The 13,243-nt window shown below is 38.6% G+C and overlaps 1 non-coding gene across 1 annotated transcript; it reads left to right on the top strand.

Annotated features, from left to right (window-relative positions):
- The first annotated feature begins 2,481 nt into the window (after nt 1-2,481).
- On the top strand, nt 2,482-2,585 carry LOC149182077 (U6 spliceosomal RNA). The gene has a single exon (XR_016257895.1). It is a non-coding gene; the product is annotated as a U6 spliceosomal RNA (small nuclear RNA).
- Nucleotides 2,586-13,243: the final 10,658 nt, after the last annotated feature.

Here is a 13,243-nt window from a genome sequence, read left to right on the forward strand (position 1 = left end):
ACATTGATCAAGAAGTTCTATTTTTAGCTTATAACAACATTGTTTCAAGTGTTTCATTATATTTTTATTCAATACATTTAAGATTGTATAGATAATTAGGAATTGCTTGGCTAAGGATTAACCTCCCTGACATGGCTTGACAAAGTTATGTTTACTATTTGGTTAATTAAACAAGCAATATATTTGTTTTGGTTACTCTACAATATGTAGATTGTTTCCTTTTGTACAATTCATATAGGTGTTAATGTTTAGTTATAGAAGGATGTGGTCCAAGGGTTAGGTTGGGAGGTTTGTGTTGGGTAAAATTAATTGCTTAATAAAAACAACTAATCACTTGAACATTAATTATCAACCTGAGGACCGTCTTTTTATTTCAAGGAAATTGGAAAAATATATGCATAACAATACCAATAGCTAACACTGGTTCTATATCATTGTGTTCTATACTATCAAGCTCATTCAACAGGAAATGAAATGTAAGACTTGAATAATAAAACTAAAATTAAAAAGAAGAAAGTAAATGACAGGAAAAACAATTATACTAATCACACAAATTGAATCATTACTAAATTAAATCAAACCTTGCTGAATTTGAAATTTAATCTATTGCACTCAACATAATTCAAATGCTAATCTAGAGTAGTAAATTAAATGAAACCTAGAAATTGGATGAAATAACAAATCTGGAAAATCATAGCAAACACCAAATTAGTTTAAAGAAAGGAAATCTACTTTAAGGAATGACAAATGAAATTCAAATAAACAAACACATTACTACACTAATTTACATGTTAAAGGAAACACCTCGTCCAAGGTAGTGGGCCCAACTTCCCAAGACTTAGTTCCGCCTTGAGAAATAACTCAGATCAGATTACATATAACATACATAGAACTCAATGGATAACTTCCTTCATTAAAACATATGATAGAAATAATTACAGCGTAATGAAGCTCTTAGCTTTCCTTCAAATTCAACAATTGTTCATCTCCCATCTCTCATCTCTTATCTCTTCTCCTACATCCTATCTAACAATTGTCTATCTCTTATCTCCTAATTATCCTCCCATTGTCCCCGCATTATCCTCTCTTCCTCTTTGATCTATGTTTTCATTTAAATACACAGAGAGCAAAGGGAAGATACAGCAAAGTTGATTACAAAATTATTTTCATTACAAATTTGGATTGTACAAAACAAATTGATCAGAAAGATCATATTTGAAAGATCTTTCCATCAACATTCAGTAGGAACAAGTCGAATTTGGAAAACAGCTACAACAGCAAATCTGAGAAAATCATCTTCGAAGAACCTTCTGTTTCTCTTAACATAGACCGAATTTTGGAAAACTGCTTAGCAAGAAACTAATTTGGTCCGTTCTGCACAAAACCCATGTCTTGGATTTTCTAAATTCTCCTTCATTTGTCCGAAACATCAAACGAAAAACTATCATTTCTTATTCCAACGAATTTCTGAGTTGGAATATTTAATTATGAGCTGGAGATCAAAATTGCAATCTGGAAAAGGTCTTGGAGGCTAAAATCATGAGTGATGTTACAAAAAAATCATTAATAAACCATCATTGGTAAAATCATGCATAATAATTATCAATTTATTAAAAAAAAAGGAGAAGAAATAATATTTATCCATAAGAGCATTAATAATTATAAAATGGAAATATATGATAAATTATGATATATGACGCGATAACGAAGGGTAGAAATGGATGAAATGGGCATTAAAAAGTGATAATAATAATAACAATTTAGTGGCCCAACAGTTTGGTTCCCACATGTCTCGTAGTCCAATCTCGGGCATGGCTCTGTATTCCTAGGAGCTGCTATAGGCATATTTTCTTCAATTGAAAAAAAAAGGTTTAGATATAGAAGATAATTTTACACTCTTTCTAATATTAAATATTCAAACTAGATATATAAATTGAACTAACAAAATCAATCAATTATTATAATAGCAAGTTGAAGCTATTCATCAACTGCCCAACATGAAATCCATTGTAATCACTCTTTGATTTATAAATAATACATGTAGACATGGTCAACTTGCATAGTTGCAGGGTTAAACACATTTTTTGTCTACCCACAATTGCACCATCTTCCCCGCAATGGGAAACCATTTTTGCTAATTAGGTTCCCCAAACATCATGATGGGGAGTTTTGGAAAGATTGGCTTTGTAATATCCCTTTTTTATTTAATCACAACATTTGCAAACAAAAAGTGCAGATCAAGAAATAATGGAGGCAGGGTTTTTGTGAACGTTGAGGCAGTACTTACTACTAGTGCTAGTGTTTCCCCTTTGCAAATTTCAGGTGAAGAAACAAAGTAGATGAGCCACTTCACTAAAGTTGATTCACCGTTCAACTAACAAGATCATTATCAAACAAGCCTTGGACTTCATTAAATTCAGTTCAGTTAACAAGATCCATCAATATATGAGCCTTCGACTTTTAAAAAGCAGATTTAGAATGGAACAATACATAGTCATCCAATAAAATTGAAACGATACACAAAATATTATCATGGCTCTTGTGGAAGGATGACACACATAAATCAAGAAATGGTCCAAAATTTTACTTGAATTTCAAAAAACACAACAATGTGGGTGGCGGGAACATCAACAAGATTTCGAGCCTGCAACATATTTATTATAATTAAATAGATCGGATAACTAAAGACAAGAGATTCATAATACCACAACCGCATTGTAGGAGCTTGCTGACGGTGCTAGACCCACCAACATGTAAGGGGATCTCCCCAGTAAGAAGTCCCAATTAGACCTCAGACCGTTTGGTGTAGGAATCCCAATAGTGGGTCATACGGTAATGCCTTGACCACAATTTTGCACAGAGGCAAGTAAGATGTCCCTATTGGTAGCAAGGGTGTGGCAGCTACAGCAAGCCAAGGAAGGTGCATGAGAGGTTCAAACACATGGGGGTTGAGATGAGTGCGCCCCTTGGAAACCTGTGATAACACGGAGTTAAGAAGGGAACACACGAGAAAAGATGCATCACAACATGGAAGGAAAGCTAGCTAGCAATCCAAAGTGATGGTTAAACCAAAAACATGTTTCAGAAGGATTCATGCATACATACACAAAATAGTCCATACATGCATGCATAAGGAAACAAATACATATATCATTTAGAGTAAACCAGATAGCATATAATACAATATAACATATTCATGAAACATGTTGGATCTATTATATTAATAAGTGTAAGTTCCAGTCATACAATACATCCATGTCTAACCACTAGTTCTAACAGCGGAACGTTACAGCCACAACCGCCTGCTCCTCCAAAGAGATATACTAGCTCTGCGTAGTGGGGAAGCCAAGGCTCGTTACAATATTGTCCAAGCTCTCTCCAAGATAGTATTATCGGAAGCTTGTCTGACCAAATCCTTTACAATGAGTTATGAGGTTCTATTTATAGCAAAGGGTGGGGTGACCCTTGACATTACCCTTTGTGACAGTTCATCTACCCTCATGACTTTTCATCTACTCTATGATTGTTACATCCAACTATCAACACTTAAACTTCCACTTGACAAGATGTTACATTACAATGCACATGTGCCCATGTGAGACAAAGTGGCTTGAGCAAGCCATGCAAGACATCACTGACACTCGGTCTGTTGCGGTGAGACTAACTCTTTGACATGCTTGTGATGGTGAAGGTGGTGAGCTAATGCCAAGCTTGGTCATCCGTGATGGTGTGCATGTGCTCCATGGTGACATCTTGCTTAAGCAAACTCTTGCCTCCATTGCATCTAGGTGCCCTGGTATGGCTTCTCCATCTAACTCGTCTTCTAGCCTGCACATGGTCTTCTTCGGTGCGGCTGAACTGACAACACACTAATGCATAGTGTTTGTGTTGATCTTCCAGTGTGTGTTGGTGGTCATGCGCATCAACTGTAAACCACATGTTCAGCTTCGGTTAGACTTGCTTCTTGCCTCTGCCTCGGTGAGTGTGCTAAATGGGTGGGATCTCATGGGTGCACATAATGACATGCATACTGCTAAATTCCCTTGCATGCGATCAACAACATTGCTCACCATGTGTGCTCCGTGCCAGCTGCTAGGATGGATCTGTAACTTTTATGGGTGTAGTTTCATCTGTGAGTGCATGTTGTGCCTGTTGTTGTACCTGTTCCTACTACAGCTCATTCTCTCGTCTATGTAGCTCATGTTCTTCCTTGAATTGTTGCTTCAACACATGGAACTCCTTCTCTGTTCCGTTCTCTGTCTTTGCGCGATATTCATGTCGTGCCACCACTTCATTTCCTGAGTCTCCAACATTTCTTTCATCACAAGTGGATCTTCTTGAGCTTGCAACTTTTTTCCACCTTTGTGTTGTCAACAACCTTCCTCTTGCATTCATTGCATCTGGTGAGCTTCCTTCAGCTTTTGTTCATGGTGCTTCTTTCTATGATGTTGCTGCCATCAGATCTTGATGTCCTTATTTACGAACAACTTGATGTCTTCGTGGGTAGGTAAGTTCATAAACACTTGATCGACTCCATCCCCAAGTGTGCTCTAAACGGTGTCTTTGACTCTGCTCTCCTAGAAACTATTGTACCTGTGTTGTTGGGAGGCAGATGAACACCTTCGATAGCTGGAGACATGGCAACACTCATGGCAATAAATCTGTCAATCGAAAACCAAAACAAAATTGAGAACCAACTTGCAACATACCTGTGTGACTAATCATGAAGGTTGTGCAATTTCTGTTGGGAGGTCAAGAAACTGACTGCCAAAACTGCACAAAGCACAATCTAGGCTGTCAAGAGGCTTACTGACTATTGAAACTATGCAATTCACAGTCTATCCTTACCTGCTCAGGACTGAAAATGCACAATGTGCAATTTCAGTCAGTAGTGACATGCAACCAGCAAACTGCATTGCGCAGTTTCTGGGGCCAACAACACATTTCCTCCAAGAATTGTGCAACGCATGCTTGGCTAGACTTGCACAATTTTTGGAGGGGAGGCAAATCCTTTGCTTCTGAAAATGTGCAGTGCTAGCCGGGCAAGGCATGGTCTGGGCCTGGGCAGCCCAGTCTGGCCAATGGGCGACTGAAAACATGAGAAGTGTGAATGCATGATCAGATGAGTGCAAACAAGATTGAATTATCATTCATGCAAAAAATAATCGTAGGATTCAAAAAATGGAAAAGCATGCATGCATGTGAAGCGATTCACTGTAATGACGATTGTCCATGAAAAATAGTGGCATGCATGTGACAGCAATGAGATGCAAACAAAAACTGAAACGGTGCTAGTACAAGCTAGTATGCATGCAAACAACAGCACGTGCTCACTGAAATCAAGCAAACAACATTCATATGAAGCGAAACAAAAAAATATCTAGAAATGCAATGCAAGTCATGAGCAGCAGCTTACCCCAAGACAACTGAGTTGAATGTGCCGACGAATCCTAGATGCAATGTGGGATGCTAGAGTTGTAAGGTCAATGTGAGGAATGAGATTTGCAACGTCCAGTTGGTGATTTTTTATAAGATCGAGGTTTTGACACACATGCCACAAATATAGGAAAAACGAGACTTGGCGGGAGGTTTCTGAGATGATCCTTGCCTGTAACCTTCAGCTTCTAAAAATAGATCCCTAAATCAAGGGATTCCTTTGCATGTTTCCTTGGGAGGAGCAGCCCATGCATGCAAATTAATTTTTCTTAGTCCCGGAGGGAACCGTCAACTCAAATACACATGCAACAGTCTACTCAGCAGTGATCCAGACTTGGGGGGATTGCCCTCAAGATCTAAAAGATTGAAATGGATCTTGGGGGAGAGGCCCCCAAGATCTGAAAATTTGAAATTCCCAGAAGAAAAAGAGGAGAATGCCCAATAAACAAAACCACAAAGAATTTTTTTATTAAAATGGAGAATAGCTGTAAGAGCTACATCGTGGCGGAAAAAACTGTCCTTTTACAAAATGTGACTTGTTACTTATATTATTTTTCAGTTACAATACCATGGGTCAATTCCATGGGTGAGTGAATACCATGGGTGGATGTCACAATACCACGGGTCAATTCCATGGGTGAATGATTACCATGGGTGGATGTCACTTAGAATACCATGGGTAAATTCCATGGGTGGATGAATACCATGGGTTGATGCCATTTTCCATTCAGATCATTCCTCCCTCCTTAAGAAGCAATGGTCCCCATTACGTAAAGTTCCCTCCTGTGAAACCTTTGTTGAATATGAAGAGCCACTGAAGATAAGGGTTTTATGTGGTTAACCCATAACCATGATGAACGAAGATCCGAAAATAGAGATACCCTGTAATGCTTGTGACCAACTATGATTCTGACAGTGTGCAACCTAGCAAATGGACTTCGATGAAGTGTGGGTTTGTGGATGACCCATAACCATGATGAATGAAGATTCGAGGATAGAGATACCCTGTAATGATTATGAGCAAATTGTGATACTGACATTGTGTGGCCTAGAAAATGGACTTCGATGAAGTGTGGGTTTGTGGATGACCCATAATCATGAAAAATGAAGATCCGAGGATAGAGATACCCTGTAATGCTTGTGACCAACTGTGATACTAACAGTGTGCGGCCTAGCAAATGGACTTCGATGACAAGGATTTTGTGTGGTTGACCTATTATCTCAAAATCAGGCCCTGGAAGGCTGCAAACCAGGAAGACTTCAAGTAACTATTTCAAACTGACTTTAGGCTGAGGCTTAGCCTCCTCAACCTGAGAGGGCTCTCTCTTGATGGATTAATGATTTTGATTAAAGATAAGATGGCTAACTCTTATAGAACAACTGTAAAAAATATGAATGGTGGAAACACATTAAAAAAAACTATCCATTGGGCTTATGGAGTCAACAACACCTCAATATAACAATGAACTCAACCCTACATGGAAGTCAGGGCATTCAACGTTTAAACATTCAGAACATAAACTCATATGGGACCACACAGTTTATAAATGTATACAGGAAGTCAGAGCACATTCAGTGAATTCTGAGTGATTATACATCCATACCACTGTAAGAATTAAGAAAATGACAACATCACATATTCTGAACATAAAAAACCCTTCATGAATCGTGAGAAGTAAAGTCAAGCATGTATTACTGAAAATGAGTCTTACGTAGGCCAAATACAAGCTTTTTCATAAAAATTTCCAACCCCTTGTACATCAGCTCTTCTGCTATATATAGAGCTCTTTACACAACTTAAATTCCTCTTCTAGGATGAGGAAAATTCGAATTATACCTGACCTGACACCTAATGACACTCAAAACTAACTATTAAATGCAAATGACACCTAACTAGCAGTCCTAGAGACCTAATACAACTAGGAGTGTATCTCCTTATCATGATTACAACAACCATATATAAGCATTTAAAGCATTATTTGAAAACTTTCAACCTCAAGAAGTCGAATTTGATGAAGCCTCCCACGTGGTCACCCAACTGCTGATGACAAACCCTAGAAATTAGGGAAAATGTTTCCCTGTTTTTAGGTTTAGATCCTTGAAAATTGGCACGTGGGACAGAGCCTTTATCTCCTCACCCATGACACATTTTATGAAACTGAAGGAGGTTTGTGTAGCCCATGTTGTCTAGAACAAAAACCTCTCCTGGTTTTTTAAAAAATTCCTCCAGCTGTCCAGAATCTGTCCTTGAAAAACACGTGTCAAACAGGAAAAAATCCATTTTCTAAAATTAGGGTCTCAATTAAAGCTTCTTATCTTCCAACTGCAAACACTTATGAAGAAAGTGAGATAGGTTATTGTATCTGGAGAGTTGATGAAGTTAAACCTCTTTCATAATTCCAAAATACCTTTTCATATGACCAGGAACTGATCTTGAAAACGATTGCTAAAACCAGAAGACCAAGCTTGACTTTCAGCAGTTTCATAACACAAGTTTAACCATAAATTCCTCCCACCTCAGAATGGATTTGAAGAAACTGAAAGAGGTTTTTGTAATTCAGCATGTTAGGAATAAAAGCCTCTTTCAGTTTGCAAAATTGAGTTCTCAGCTGCTATGGAAAGCTTTTGGAATTTAACTAGTAAAACCAATTTTTCTGCTAAAACAAGCTGCTTCAGGGGTTTCGTAGCGCGCTATGAAAACACTGATTTTGTAGCGTAAAACAAGATTTTTACACTGTCTGTGCTACGAAAACGTGGATTTGTAGCTAGTTTCAAAATTTCTCCAAAATTATGTGAGATATGTCTTCTAAACACATGGTGAGGCTTCTAGGACATGGAATGAGGCTATCAAACTTTATTTGAAGATGGACATGAGACTCTAACCCTATGACTTAGACTCTAAAACATAAAAATGACTTGACCATGACTGATACAAGAATTGAGAAACCATGTAAGTTGTCCAAACTTTTTAAGGAAGTTTTACAGTGATAACATGACCCATAACCGTGATGTTGGTGTTTGATGAAGTAGCAGGTACCTACATAGCCTGGGGTGGGAGGGAACGTCTCCAAATAACCCAAGCTGAATGCTGTTATGCTGAAACTGATGAATGTGAAGCAGGTGCCTACTTAAGTGGGGTGGGAGGGCACGTCTCCAACGGGAACTCGCTCCAAATGCTGCTCGAGAATTAAAATGGGCATAAATCAATCAATATAGCTCAAAATATTTATTATGACCTGTTTTTGGAAGTAGAAGGACCATTTTACATCTTCCCATGTGATGTAAATCCTTATCTGGACACTCTAGAATTTCAAATTCACCCTGCAATTTTTTCACTGTCAAAAAAGTTATGAAAAAATACTTGATTTTAAATCAACGATATATCCCACATCCGAACTCTGATTCGACCCTTTTTTTTTTTTGAAATTGGGTGATTTTTCGAGAGGATCTCAGATCTACAATAATTTTTCTGAAATTCTGCACAAAAACTTCAAAAAATGATAGGAGAATTGCCATTCATCGGTTTTCGTCAAAAACAATTTCTCGAACATAGCTGATTTTAAATCAGCGATATCTCCCTCATCCAGACTCTGATTCCGCCGATTTTGTTTTGAATTTTGTTATATTTTCACAAGGAATCTAGATCTTGTATTTTTTTTTTTAAATATTGCACCAAATGTTTCAGATCTGATCTTCAAACTCACCGCCCAAAAAAATATTCCTGTATAAAATGAAAAAAAATATTCCTGCTTGGCCCAAGAAAGTGTTATGTGGAGAACGTAGCACATGCCTAAATTTTGTTGAATATTGCTGAAAAATTTGAAACTGAAATATGCGTCAAACCCTCATTCCAATGGAATCATAACTTTCTTTGATACCACTAATCCAGGTCTTGGGGGGAGGCCCTCAAGATCTAAAAGATTGAAATGGATCTTGGAGGAGAGACCCCCAAGATCTGAAAAATTGAAATTGCCAGAAGAAAAAGAGGAGAATACCCAATAAACAAAACCACAAAGAATTTTTTTATTAAAATAGAGAATAATTGTAAGAGCTACATCATGGCAGACAAAACTGTCCTTTTACAAAATGTGACTTGTTACTTATAGTATTTTTCAGTTACAATACCATGGATCAATCCCATGGGTGAATGAATACCATGGGTGGATGTCACAATACCACAGGTCAATTCCATGGGTGAATGAATACCATGGGTGGATGTCACTTACAATACCATGGGTGGATGCCACTTACAATACCATGGGTAAATTCCATGGGTGGATGAATACCATGGGTTGATGCCATTTTCCATGGGTTGCTGCTTACCCCAAGACAACTGAGCTGAATGTGCCGATGAATCCTAGATGCAATGTGGGATGCTAGAGTTGCAAGGTCAATGTGAGGAATGAGCTTTGTAGCGTCCAGTTGGTGATTTTTTATAAGATCAAGGTTTTGACACGCATGCCACAAATCTAGGAAAAGTGAGACTTGACGGGAGGTTTCTGAGATGATCCTTACATGTAACCTTCAGCTGCTAAAAATAGATCCCTGAATCAAGGGATTCCTTTGCATGTTGCCTTGGGAGGAGCAGCCCATGCATGCAAATTAATTTTTCTCGGTCCTGAAGGGAACTGTCAACTCAACTACACATGCAACAGTCTGCTCAGCAAGGAGGAAAAATTCACATTTCTGGGAGGGAGCTGGGCTGGCTGCCCAGATGGATTGCACAATTTTTGGGAAGAGAAGCTAATTGCTGCCCAAAATTGCGCAATTTCTGGGCTAAGCAGTCCTGCTGGGAGGAATTACACAATTTTCTTTGTGAACAATGATAGGAAGATTTGTGCAATTCTAGAGCCCAGTAGGTTGCCAGACAGAATTTCATAATTTCTCGAGGGAAGGCTGGTTTCCCTCTAGAATTGTGCAATTTCTTGAGGGAGTTGCTTAGCCTGCAGCTGGACCAAGTCCAGTGAAATAGCCTGTGAGGGGGATGCAACAAGATTTGATGGACAGGTTGTCATTCTGTAAGAAAATCATTGAAGCTTGTGTACTTGACAAGACAAGACATGCTATTGTGAAAGGTTGGTAGGGAGGCTCTGAAACAAAGCTAAGGAAAAATTTTGGAGGGTGGTTTTAGCCGCTACAACACTATGCGACACACTGGTAGAAATCTAACTCTCTAAATGGGTTCGTGAAAAGAAAGTCTAACATCTTTTGAAGTATTGTTCAGTTCTCAGTTCATCTTGGTTTCCACACTTGCTTGATTGTAAGATGTAGCACCTGTCAAGCTCTTGCTCGATTGACACACATTCCAAGCTAAGTCAACATATTTGTTTTGATTACGGTTGAGGGGTATATTGGTGCACAAGCAGTATAGTCATCAGAGCCTTAGTTTCATCTGTGGTGTTGCTCTACTGCCAGCAGGGCTAGACAGTACCCCAACAGAGTCACACAGTAACACAAGCACCGTTCTACTACTAGCGAGCCTACTCAATACCCTGGTAGAGTTACTTGCATCACCTCTCTGCATAGGAATCCTTTCTCTTCTTTCACCTTATTCATTTTCTTTTTCTTTTTTTAACTTTTTTAACTTTTTCATTTTTTTTCATTTTTCATCTTCATAAATGTGAATAGCACTTATTCATTTCAGAGGTGGAAGAGGGATCCTGACTTATTGAGAGCATAAGAGGTTGTTCCTTTAGAGAAGTAGTTTATGTATACCTCTGACGTGCTTGTTAAGGTTTTCCCCCTCACCTTACTCTACTTGACTGAGCTGACAAGGATTAACCCAAAAAAAACTGACTAGAGTAGGTGATACTAGTTAGCATGCAAGTGTTGTGTTTTCACCAAGGTTCACTTCAAACAATACGTATTTTCCATTGATGTATCATGGACTGAAGAAAACAAGTTATTACATAAGAGAGCAGACAACAGATAACCAAATGTTGATAGTTGTACAAGTCCTCTTGTACTTTACCCAACTTGTTTCAAGAGTCGCACACGGTCCATGCGAAACTAACCTACGGATAATAACAAGAAAACAAACAAAAAGCAAAGAAAGAAGTAGAAGAAAATGCGGAAGTAAAGTGAGAAATAAAACAAACAAGCAAGCAAACAAACACACAAAGAAATAAGAAAACATGCATGCAAGCAAACAACCCAAAAGAAAACACTACTCCTACTCCTAAGATAATAGTGCATGGGTCATCTCACGTGAAGTGACACTTCCAATGCAGCCATCGGTGCATTGGTTGACCCATGTTGGTGAAGGCATGGTTTGTGAACATCACAGTTGTCCAAACTAGAAAGCATGAAATATATAACGATGAAGACAGACACACTCTGAGCTGACAAGTGACCACAGAACAAAAAGGAGTGAAAGTGCATGACATGCACTCTGTGGAGCTACCATGGTGTTGTGCTACACTGTGTGTAGATGTCGAGTGTATGCATTCTCTTAACTGTGACATGTAAGAAAATGTGAGAAAGGTAGACTACTTACGTTTTGCATGTGTGCTTGCTGTGTAATATTCCTCCAATGTATGAGCGATGGGATCGTGTAGTTCGAGTGGAGGAAGCGAAATCTGGGTGTTTGGTTGATCTTCAATGCAAAGCAGAGAGTGATGAGGAGCCTTAAGTGTTTCAATAATCTTCTGACCATAAGTGAAACCAACCTTAGGACAGTGAGGGTTTGACATAACCATCAGCTTGGGCTAAAGTGCCTCAAAATTCTATGGGGTTTCGACTTCGTTGACAAATAGATCATCATAGACTAGTGTCTTAGATAGATTAACAACGATTGAATCAACATCGTGATCAGATGAAGAAGTGGAAGATCATGAAAACCAAGATCAAAAAATTCAGGATGTTCATTGGCATCATCATGATTTGATGAATCGGGCACAGGGGTAGACATAAAGCAAAGATGTTCACCCTTTGTGTTTTCAAAAATGACAGATGACAGATTGGACAGATTTTCGGAGAAGGTTGTGTCCTCTCTGCATTGTAATGATAGACTCATATCTGACGTGTCCTATGAATGATCAGAAGTAGAAACATCTGGAAATGATTTATCACAGGGGAAATCAGTAATGGCAGAATCATAAGGGATGTCAGGATAAAGCAGATGAGGCACGACTGGAAGGGAGTCATCCTTCAGCGTGGGTTATTCTTTAGATTCCTACACACACTCATCATGAATGATGGCCCAATTTGGTTGCATAACACCAACTCCGTCGACAAATTGATCCTCCATCACGAAAGGTGAGGAGTCTGGAATGGAAGAACACAAGACCATACAATCTGAAGGATCGAAAAAACACAGGGATAGAGGTTGATGGAATGAATCCATGTGACAATGAACAAGCTTGAAAGCCAAATCTCCGCAGACCTCAAGAGTAGTTTGGGTGGGAGGATGTGACAGTTCAACAAATGTGTGTGCATGATCTCCCACATCACTCCACGGTGATGGAGCTATTTGGTGAGGTGAAGGCGAACAGTCACTTGTGACAACAACTGTGCCTGCCTGTGATTGTGCAGCTCTATCACTGAAGTGTACTGAGTGGGGTTTGGATATGTGAAGAAGATACTCAAATCTCCCATAAATAAATTCCCAACCAATTTCATCTTCAGTAAATCAGTATGCAAGATTACAAAAGTGTGTATAAAATTGATCAACGGATTCAGTGAATTCTTTTTGTAATTTCAAAATTTCTTGATCGAGTGCTTTATGGTTAAAGTAATTGAAAGCACGGTCTATCTCTACGACCAGATGAGCAAGAGAATGAATATATTTTTTGGGTATTGTGGCACA

This window comes from Pinus tabuliformis, chromosome 3_2 (assembly GCF_031772625.1).
Source record: "Pinus tabuliformis cultivar Carrire ecotype Pingquan chromosome 3_2, CPIR1, whole genome shotgun sequence".
NCBI lineage: Eukaryota > Viridiplantae > Streptophyta > Pinopsida > Pinales > Pinaceae > Pinus > Pinus tabuliformis.